Source organism: Glycine max, chromosome 12, assembly GCF_000004515.6.
Source record: "Glycine max cultivar Williams 82 chromosome 12, Glycine_max_v4.0, whole genome shotgun sequence".
Classification (NCBI taxonomy): domain Eukaryota; kingdom Viridiplantae; phylum Streptophyta; class Magnoliopsida; order Fabales; family Fabaceae; genus Glycine; species Glycine max.
The window spans coordinates 12,434,845-12,444,287 of NC_038248.2; positions in this window are offsets into that span (position 1 = coordinate 12,434,845).

The window sequence follows — 9,443 nt, forward strand, 5'->3', positions numbered from 1 at the left end:
ACATGTCACTCACCGTGGATGACATGTACTGGAGTCATAGTAGCGTGCTTGTGCATACATGTCACTCATCGTGGGTGGCATGTACTAGAGTCATAGTAGTGTGCTCGTGCGTACATGTTACTTGTTATGGGTGGCATGTACTAGAGTCATGGTAGTGTGCTTGTGCATACATGTCACTCGTCGTGGGTGGAATGTATTGAAGTCATAGTAGTGTGTTTGTGCCTACATGTCACTCGCTGTGGGTGGCATGTACTGGAGACTTAATGCTAGAAGGAGGGCTCACTAAGGGTAGTCCTTCGGTTTTAAGAGTCGTAGAGCTACAACTATGGATGTTCTTGCTTGATAAGAGAAATGTGAAAAGGAAGAGGTGTAGAATTTCTATTCAATGTATTTGATTGAGTAAAAATTCCCTTTGTGATCCCAGATGTGCCTCGTTAAAACCTTTCAAGCCAAAACCTTGATTTTTCTATTTTTGGGACAAGAGACCTGAGTAGGAAAAAGAGTACAACATTGGGTTTGCATTTAGGTCAACTGAAGTAAAACTTCGGGTGGATGGCATTGGGTTCTTGGAATTGTTTTTTCATCCAATTCTTATAGTTTGTATGCTCCATTGTCAAGGCTTGTTGTGACTCTGAATGGGCCTTCCCAGTTAGGGTCGAGCTTTCCCGCTCGGGGATCTTTTCTGGCTTCTCCTCAGACTCACCATTCTAGGTCACCTAGTTGAAAGGCTCGTGGTTGAACCTTTGTATTGTATCTCCTTGTTGCTTAAGTTTGGCAGCTTCTTCCTTGATCCTCACCGTTTCTAGGACTTCGTCTGTAGTTTCAAGTTCTACCCTCATACTTTCTTCATGTTGTGGCTGGAACAATAATCTCCTAGTCGACGATTCCCTGACTTCAATGGGGATCATGGTGTCTGTGTCATATGTGATCCGGTAAAGAGTTTCATTGGTTAATGTTTAGGGTGAACAATGGTATGCCCAGAGTATGCTAGGGAGATCCTCTTTACATAAGCTCTTAGACTTGTCGAGTCTAGTACGGAGGGCCCTGAGAATGGCTTTGTTAGCTGCCTCTGCCTGACTGTTGGTTTGAGGATGTTCAATAGACGTGACTAGGTGCTTGATGCCTAGCCTTTTCAGGAAGTCTTTGTAAGTATGAGCTTTGAATTAAGTGTCGTTGTCTGTGACAATGGTGTATGGTGTTGGATCTTGTGGCCTCAATAATCTTAAGAGGGATAGGCTTAGAATGCAGAAGAAGCAACAACAATCAATTTAATAATGTTCTATAAACATGCAAGGCAAAATTGATTGCAATAACATAAACAAGATAAGGGAAGAGAGAATGCAAACACAGTTTTATACTGGTTCGGCCACAACCCGTGCCTACGTCCAGTACTCAAGCAACCCACTTGAGATTTCCACTATCTTTGTAAAATCCATTACAAAGTCTGAACCACACAGGGACAACCCATCCCTTGTGTTCAGGAATCCTTTACAACAAGAGACTCACAGTCTCTTAACCAATCTCATTGAATAAGAAGAATGGAAGAAGAATTCTCTCTTCAAGAAAAGAATATTACAATGAAGATCCATGGATGAACTCTTAATGGATGTGCAAGTGTTTGCCCAAGAGTTCTTTGAGAGAGCATTTGACAATGAAGTTCTCTTGGAATCTCTCTCATTTTCTTTTGAGAGGATAAGACATTTTGGACCAGCAAAACTCTCTCTTCAATTTCATCCCAAGTCACACATATATATAGGCCTTTGATGGCCATTCAAAATCCAAATGATAAGATGTGACTGTTGGCGATATTCCTTGAAAATCCTCTCTGGTAATCGATTACAGAATTAGTGTAATCGATTACACAGTTGTTTTTCTTGAACAGTTGTAACCTTTCATTTAAAATTTGAATTCCCAACATTCAGAGTCTCTGGTAATCGATTACATATGATGTGTAATCGATTACACACTTTCAAACCATTGGTAATCGATTACATGTATTGGTAATCGATTACATGTGCCTTGAATGACTTGAAACCTTTCATTGTGAGGCAAGGCTTGATCTTGAAGAAATCTTGAATCAAGGCTTTGTTTGTTGAAACAATCTTGTATTAATCTTGAAGCAAAATGAGCCTTGTTTGATTCTTCTTTTGACATCATCAAAATCATGTATACATACATTCACATTCTCCCCCTTTTTGATGATGACAAACATGTGGTGAATTTCTCCACCTCGCTAATCGTAATTTCCCCCAATGGTCTTGCTTCTATCCATTTGGTGAAGTAGTCAATGACGACTAGTAAGTATTTGACTATTCATGGGGCCTTTGGCAGTGGTCACAGTATGTCCATTCCACACATGGTGAAGGGCCAAGGGGAGCTTAGACTATAAAGATTGCGAGGAGGAGTGTGTGGCATGTCTGCAAACTCTTGACATCATCTGCACCTCCTGGTAAAGTCGAGGGCACCTGCCCTAAGCATTGGCCAGTAGTAGCCGGCTCACACCACTTTAGTGGCAAGGGAGCGTCCTCCAATGTGGGGACCATAAATCCCTTCATGAAGTTCTCTTATGACAAAGTCTACTTGTTGACTGTTTAGGCATTTTAGCAAGGGTGTTGTCAAACCTCATTTGAATAGCTTGTCATCAAGGATGACGTAGTAGTTGGCCTTTCATTTGAGGCGTCAAACTTCATCCTTGTTTGGTGGTAGTTCCCCCCAAATTAGGAAGTTCTTGTAAGGGGTCATCCAATCTGGTTCTTCCTCTTCTCTGGCCATAACTTCTTCAATGTGTATGGTGGGAGTTTGGAACATCTCCTGGATGATAGTCTTTAGGTGCCCAACCTTCTTGGTGCTGGCAGGCTTGGAGAGTAGGTCTGCTCTGGCATTGTTCTCCCTGGGAATGTAGTAGATTTTGAAACATTTGAAATTATCAATGAGAGTCTTTGCGATGTGATAGTACTTCAACAACACTATTTCCTTGGTCTGGTATGTGTTGGCAACTTGTCCTTGGACAAGCTATGAGTCTATGTAACATCATAGCTTCTTAGCTCTGACTTCTCTTGCTAGCTTAAGACCTGCAATGAGCACCTCGTACTCTGCCTGGTTGTTTGGGGCTCTGAAGTTGAGCTTAAGGGCTTGCTCTAGGGTGACATTGTTTGGGCCTTCAAGGATGACTCATGCCCCACTTCCTTTTACGTTGGACACACCGTCAACATAAAGGTTCCACTGCCAGAAAGTCAAACATGAATTGTGTCCTCATAAGACCATGAGGTTCGTACTGGATGTCGAACTTTGAAAGTTCTACAGACTAGGTCATCATCCTTCTTATGAGTTCAAGGTTTCGTAAAACTTGCTTGATAGGGTAGTTCATTTTTACTGCCACTTGATGACTCTGAAAGTATGGCCTGAGTCGTCAGGGCAAGGTAATGAGTGCTAGCACCACTTTTTTTATCATTTGGTAGTGCTTCTTGGTGTCATGGAGTATGCAGCTGGTGAAATAGATAGGGAGTTGGTGTTTCCCTTCCTCTTGTATGAGGGTTGAGCTAATGACTTCATCAGCTACTAGGAGATATATGGGTAGGGGTACTCCTAGTCTGGGTCGACTCAAAATTGGCGGGCTGTGGTATTCTTGAAAGCCAAGAAATCTTGTTCACAGGTCTCATCCCATAGGAAGGGCTCAGTTTTCTTGAACAATTTATAAAATGGCTTCACCTTTTTGGCGAGCTTCGGGAGGAACCTGGACAGGGATACTAGCCTACCATTCAGTTTATGGACTTCTTGGACGTTGGTCGGGCTGCACACCTCCAGTATGACAGTGCATTTGTTGGGGTTGGCTTCAATTCCCCGGTGAGTGATCATGAAGCCGAGGAACTTGCCTCTGCTTACCCCGAAAGTACATTTTTTGGGGTTAAGGCACATGCCATATTTGCATAGTTTCTCGAAGACTTCTTCTAAGTCCACCACGTGCTGGACTATGCTTTGAGACCTCACGACCATGTCGTCCACATATACCTCAACATTTAGTTTGATCTGCTGTTTAAAGACTCGATCCATTAGCCGTTGGTATGTAGCACCTGTGTTTTTAAGACCGAAGGACATGACCCTCTAGCAAAAGTTGGCATCTTCAGTGATAAATGTCATTTTCTCCTCGTCTAAAGCATACATCATGATCTAGTTGTATCTGGAGTAAGTATCCAGGAAGCTTAGCACCTGGAACCCGGACACTTTGTCGACTAGTCAGTTGATGCTAAGGAGAGGGTATGCATCTTTGGGGCACACTCTGTTTAGACCAGTGTAGTCAGTGCATATTCGTTATTTGTCGCTGCCCTTTTTTACCATGACGATGTTGGCGAGCCAGGTAGAGTACCTAACTTCTCTAATGAAGTTAACATTGGGGAGTTTCTCCACTTCTTCTCTGACAGCTTTGCGTCGTTCTTCTCCCATCTTTCTTTTCTTCTATGATATCGGTTTGGCCTGGGGATAGATGACAAGTTTGTGGCAGATAATGCTGGGATGGATTCTCGACATGTCAGATGGTTGCCAAGCAAACAAATCCGTGTTTCTGTTGAATTCATTGGTAAGGTCTTTACTAAGCTGCACACACTGCCCGAGTTTATCCGTGTCATCACACGAATTTATGTCGAATTCATTGTCCAAACTTGCTTGGTAGACGGTCAGAGCTCGGATTGGAGACCTTTCATCCATACTCATAACTTGAGTGCCTTCAACCACTATGGGGTAAGGCTTGGCAGGCTCCCTAGTGGGAGGATATGGTACTACCTTCAGGCTCTCTACATAGCATTGTCGTGCTTGCTTTTGGTCTGTCTTGACGGTTACAATCTCCTCGGTCAGGGTAGGGAATTTCATTTTCAAATGGAGCATGGAGACTATGGCTCTTAGCTCGTTAAGTGTTTTCCTGCTGATTAAAGCAAAATATGATGTGTTTGCATCAACAAGTAGGTATCTTATGGTGAAGCTCCTGGAGAGCTTGCCTTGACCGAAGGTAGTCATCAAGTCCATGTGGCCTCTAGTCTCTACTCTCTCGCCTGCTAAGCCGAGGAGTGGACCTGCATAAGGGTGGATAGTGTCGGATGAGACCTCAAGTCTCTGGACAGTTTTCCAATACATGGTATTAATGGAATTGCCCTGGTCGATGAGGACCTTGGACACCATGAAGTTTGCAATGATGACGGAATTGCCCTTGAAGTCCTTATCTATAAAGGTGATGGGAGGGAGACTTCATTATGATGGTGCGCCGACGAAATTGATGTCGATGTCCCGAATGGCATAAAGATAACATTTTCGGGACTGGCTAGACTACCCTCCATAAGAAAATCTTCCTGCAATGGTGTTGATTACTCCTCTTATTTGCTTTGTGGGTTCTATTCTTGTGGAAGTTGTTGCTCATGTCGCTGTTGTTGGTGTGTCTGTCTTCCTCGGTCTTCTGCTCTATCTCTTCTTTTGTCTGCTTTGTGGTTCCTATGTTGCTCCTCTTGGTGTCCTCCAGGTCTTGCTCATGCTTGGTGGTTGGCCGATCTTTTGACAAACTAAACTAGGTACCCAACTTGTATAAGTTCTTCTATCTTGTCCTTTAGGGCTCGACAGACTTCTGTGTTATGACCAATACCGTGAAGATACCTACAGTATTTGGTTGCAGTTTTCTGTGTTGTGACCCAGCCTCAGAAGTTTCGTCGGGGGTAGTCTGATGGGTACCTCCAAGTTGAGAGCTTCCTCCAAAATTGTAGTGCGATTGGTTGTTCGGGGTATGTAACGCTCGTACCTGGGCCTTTTTGGGAGAGGCTAACGCTTTTTTGGCTTATGCCTCTTGTCTGACTTGTGTAAGCCAATCTTGGTGCTTCCTTCTTGCTTGTTGTGTTCTTGTCTGACTTTTCTGACTTTGTTCCTGAATCTAGACATTTTTTCCATCTAGATGTAGCCCTTGGCTTATTTGTGCAACTCGCCCATGCTATTGGGTTTTTTTTGCATAGACTATTCGTGAACTTGCCTGGGTGTAGGTGTTAACTCGTTGGCAAGTGAACTAATTCATTTTAAGTAGTAAAAGAATCAGAAGTCCGAGTGTCAAATCCATAGGGACTTTAGTTGTACTTAAAATGATGCAAACCCAATTATTAAGCAATTAGAAGAAGTAGAAGAGATAAGGAATTGTAAGTGTGAAAATTGGGGGTAAAAGGAAAAGAAAGAGATAATGAGAAGAATAAACAATAATTTAAATGCAGAGAGATGAATTCAGAATGTGATTATGTTAGGGCCTAGCATACCAAAACTACTTGTGATGTAATGTTAATGATTTTCTCTATCTAATAAAATCCCTATTTCCACCCACATCTACTAAGACACTCTATCTTTGATTTCCAGCATGAAGAGCCTAATTTATTTATTCTTTTCTCCTAAATTTCTTTGTAAAGATAAAAATAATAAATCGCATTAAGATCAAAGATGTATAAAATAGGCTAAACGAATATCAATCTATTTTTAGCAATGATTTCATTTAGATACTCTTCCCTAGTTCTTTAGAAAATAACCATTTTTCAATGCATTATTCCCTAAACACTATATGGATGATCAACCCATAATAAACAGAGAAGCACAGAGAAGAGTAACAAAAACAAAATTGCATTAAATAGATAATAGAAAGAGTTACATTAGAAGAGTTGGCCTGCCAGGCTCCCAACAATGGGGTTTAGCCTCTCATAGCCATGAGAGGCTTTACACTTCAAGGGCTAATGTGGATGGAATAAGGGCTTGGATGGCTAAAGAAAGGAACGAAGGAATGGCTAAACAAGGAGGATTTCCCCTATTAGAGCTACTCAGGCTTTGAATTTCTTCACTAGAGAGCTCTGAGACTCCGTGTGTCTTTCCCTTCTACTTCCTACTCTTTTTATATGACTAAGGTAGATTACTTTTCACGCTAATTTCGCGGTGAGCACGCAGTCGTAGGCTTAGCGAGAATGGCGGTTTAATCATGCACTTAGCACGACCTTGGGCTTTCTCATGGGCCTTCTTTGCACTAAGCGTGAGCTGGTCACTAAGCGAGCACGCGTGCTGAGCTGCGAGCTATTAAATTCTTCCAATTTTTGCATCAATTTTCCTCTAAAGCACTTGAAATCTTCTTCTTTTGACTTCTGCTGATAAATATTAATTTCTTCATTATTTCATTAAAAATAATAGTAAAGTGAAGAAATTGCAATCATGCTTAGCCAAAATTGACTATCAAATTAACTCAAATTTCATAGTTATCAACTCCCCTAAATTAAAATCTTTGCTTGTCCTCAAGCAAAAGACAAGTTCTAAATGTACCGACACATAAGATAACTGTGAATCCTTTCAGACCTTTCAATGACTGATCCTAAGCTTACATTTGTCTTGATCTTGTGATGGAATCATGAAGGAATACACATGGAGATGAAAAAGGTTAGCAATTACAAACTTCATCAAGGCAGAATTACAACACTTCATTGCTCACAAGGCTAGTGTTTCCCTCAATGCACAAGTGTCTTGGCTAAGAATGTTTTTAAATTCAAAAACTAAACTAATGTTCCCAAATTTGCACTTCTTCTCGGTTAAGGCAATCATACATACATACTATGGATCACTAAGGGCTTTTTAGGCTTGTAACGTGGATGGGCTAACAAAGAACTCATGGATTTTCTTTGAAATCAAAGTTAGGTTCTAAGAGAGCACCTACCTCATGTTTTTCTGATAACCCATGACTTTATATTTTATAGCCACCAACTTTTCTTCCTTATATTCTTAACAACACACAAAATTTATTTGGCACTTAGTTCTTATCAGCTCTTATTTGAACACAATTTTTTTTTGAAATGGGATTACACTGGTACTATAGCAACTTATCACAATTTACATTTGAGTGTGTGTTGTTATTGGTGTTCCTGAAACAAAAATTTTCACCCAAAACCAAAAATCCTCCTCCCCCAAATTAGGGGTAAATTTTTCTTGACCCATGCTCTTCTACAACCTAAGATAAGGTGGACATTAATTTCATTCGATTTAGGTTTCAAAAACAAATTATTACATTGAGCTCAACAAGGTGCAAGGGATTCATTCTAGTAACAGGTCGGTTGTTTGGCTCAGTGGCTAAGAAAATCAAAACAAGACCTTGATCATTTCCACCTTATGTATGTACTCAAATAGTATAAGAATCATGCAAAATCAGAAAATTAAGGACAATTGTTCTCTCATAGTTATAAGGTCACACATCACACTGAACATTTATGAAGTGCTTGGCTTACCATACCATGATTTCTGTTCAGACGTGCTAACCTCTTCACTCTTGTGCTTTTGTTTCATACTTCATCACTCACAATAGCGCCTGCTTACACAAGAATAAGAGTTTTCATATTCATCTCATCAGCACACAGTATATCTCATTCATCAATTCATCCAGAACAAGTCACAATCAATTCATCATGCAATTTGTTTTATTTAATAATTGAGATTAAACTAATAGATTAATGCAAAAGACAATACACTGCATTTAAAAGAGAAAGAAAATAAAATAAAGAGAAATAAAAACAAAGAAAAGAAAGAAAAATCTTGGTTCAATCAGCTCAAAATCGCCTCAGTCCTGTATGGGCCATGGGTCCCAATCTCCCTATGTGGCCATGAGATCCGTAACATAATCAGTGTCTGCTTCAGCATTTGCAGCATCTCCAATGCTAGAGGTATCATCCCCTCATTAGTAGAAGGCTGGACTCCCGGCCAGGCAACTCGCTGAATGAAGTCCTCTGGCATCATTAGTGGATGATCCATGGCGAGGTGAATAGACAGCTGGTGCAGGTTCTCGATGATGAGGCGCTAGCCATGATGGATGCACTATATTTTCTAGACGAGAGGCTCCTACTAGGAAAATGAGGAAGAGGAAAGGCTGGCAGAAGAAGGTGCAGCTAGAGGCGGGACTACTGGTGGTGGTGCGTCCTGAGTGGCTCGAGCGCAGACCCGCCTAGGCCATGGAAATGTGATAGAAGAATCTGTTGGATTCCTACAGTTCTTCTTGATGTAGGCTAGGTTGATCATCAGGCTGAGGGGCTTGTAAGTCAGTGTGTCTGAGCCAACTCCCAGAGCGTCACAAAGTGTGATAATAAGTGTTGGGAAGCTGAGTCTGGACGTACTGGATTGGGCGATCTGTGTAATCTACTGTGAAATGATGCTTCCCACATCCATGTCCATCTTCACCACGAGCCCATATATCAGGCGAGCCTGGTCCATATTAATATCATGTTTAGAAGTTAATACCAAGCATGGACGATTGCTTTTGTTTGCTTCTTGTAGTTGTATTTAACAATTGATGTATCATGATTTGTGCCGAATCAATTAAAGTAAAGAATTCTATGGTCTTCCAAACTAATTTTTTTGAAAAAAGTATTCTCATTGAAATATGATATGTTAAAAAAAATACTGACATATTG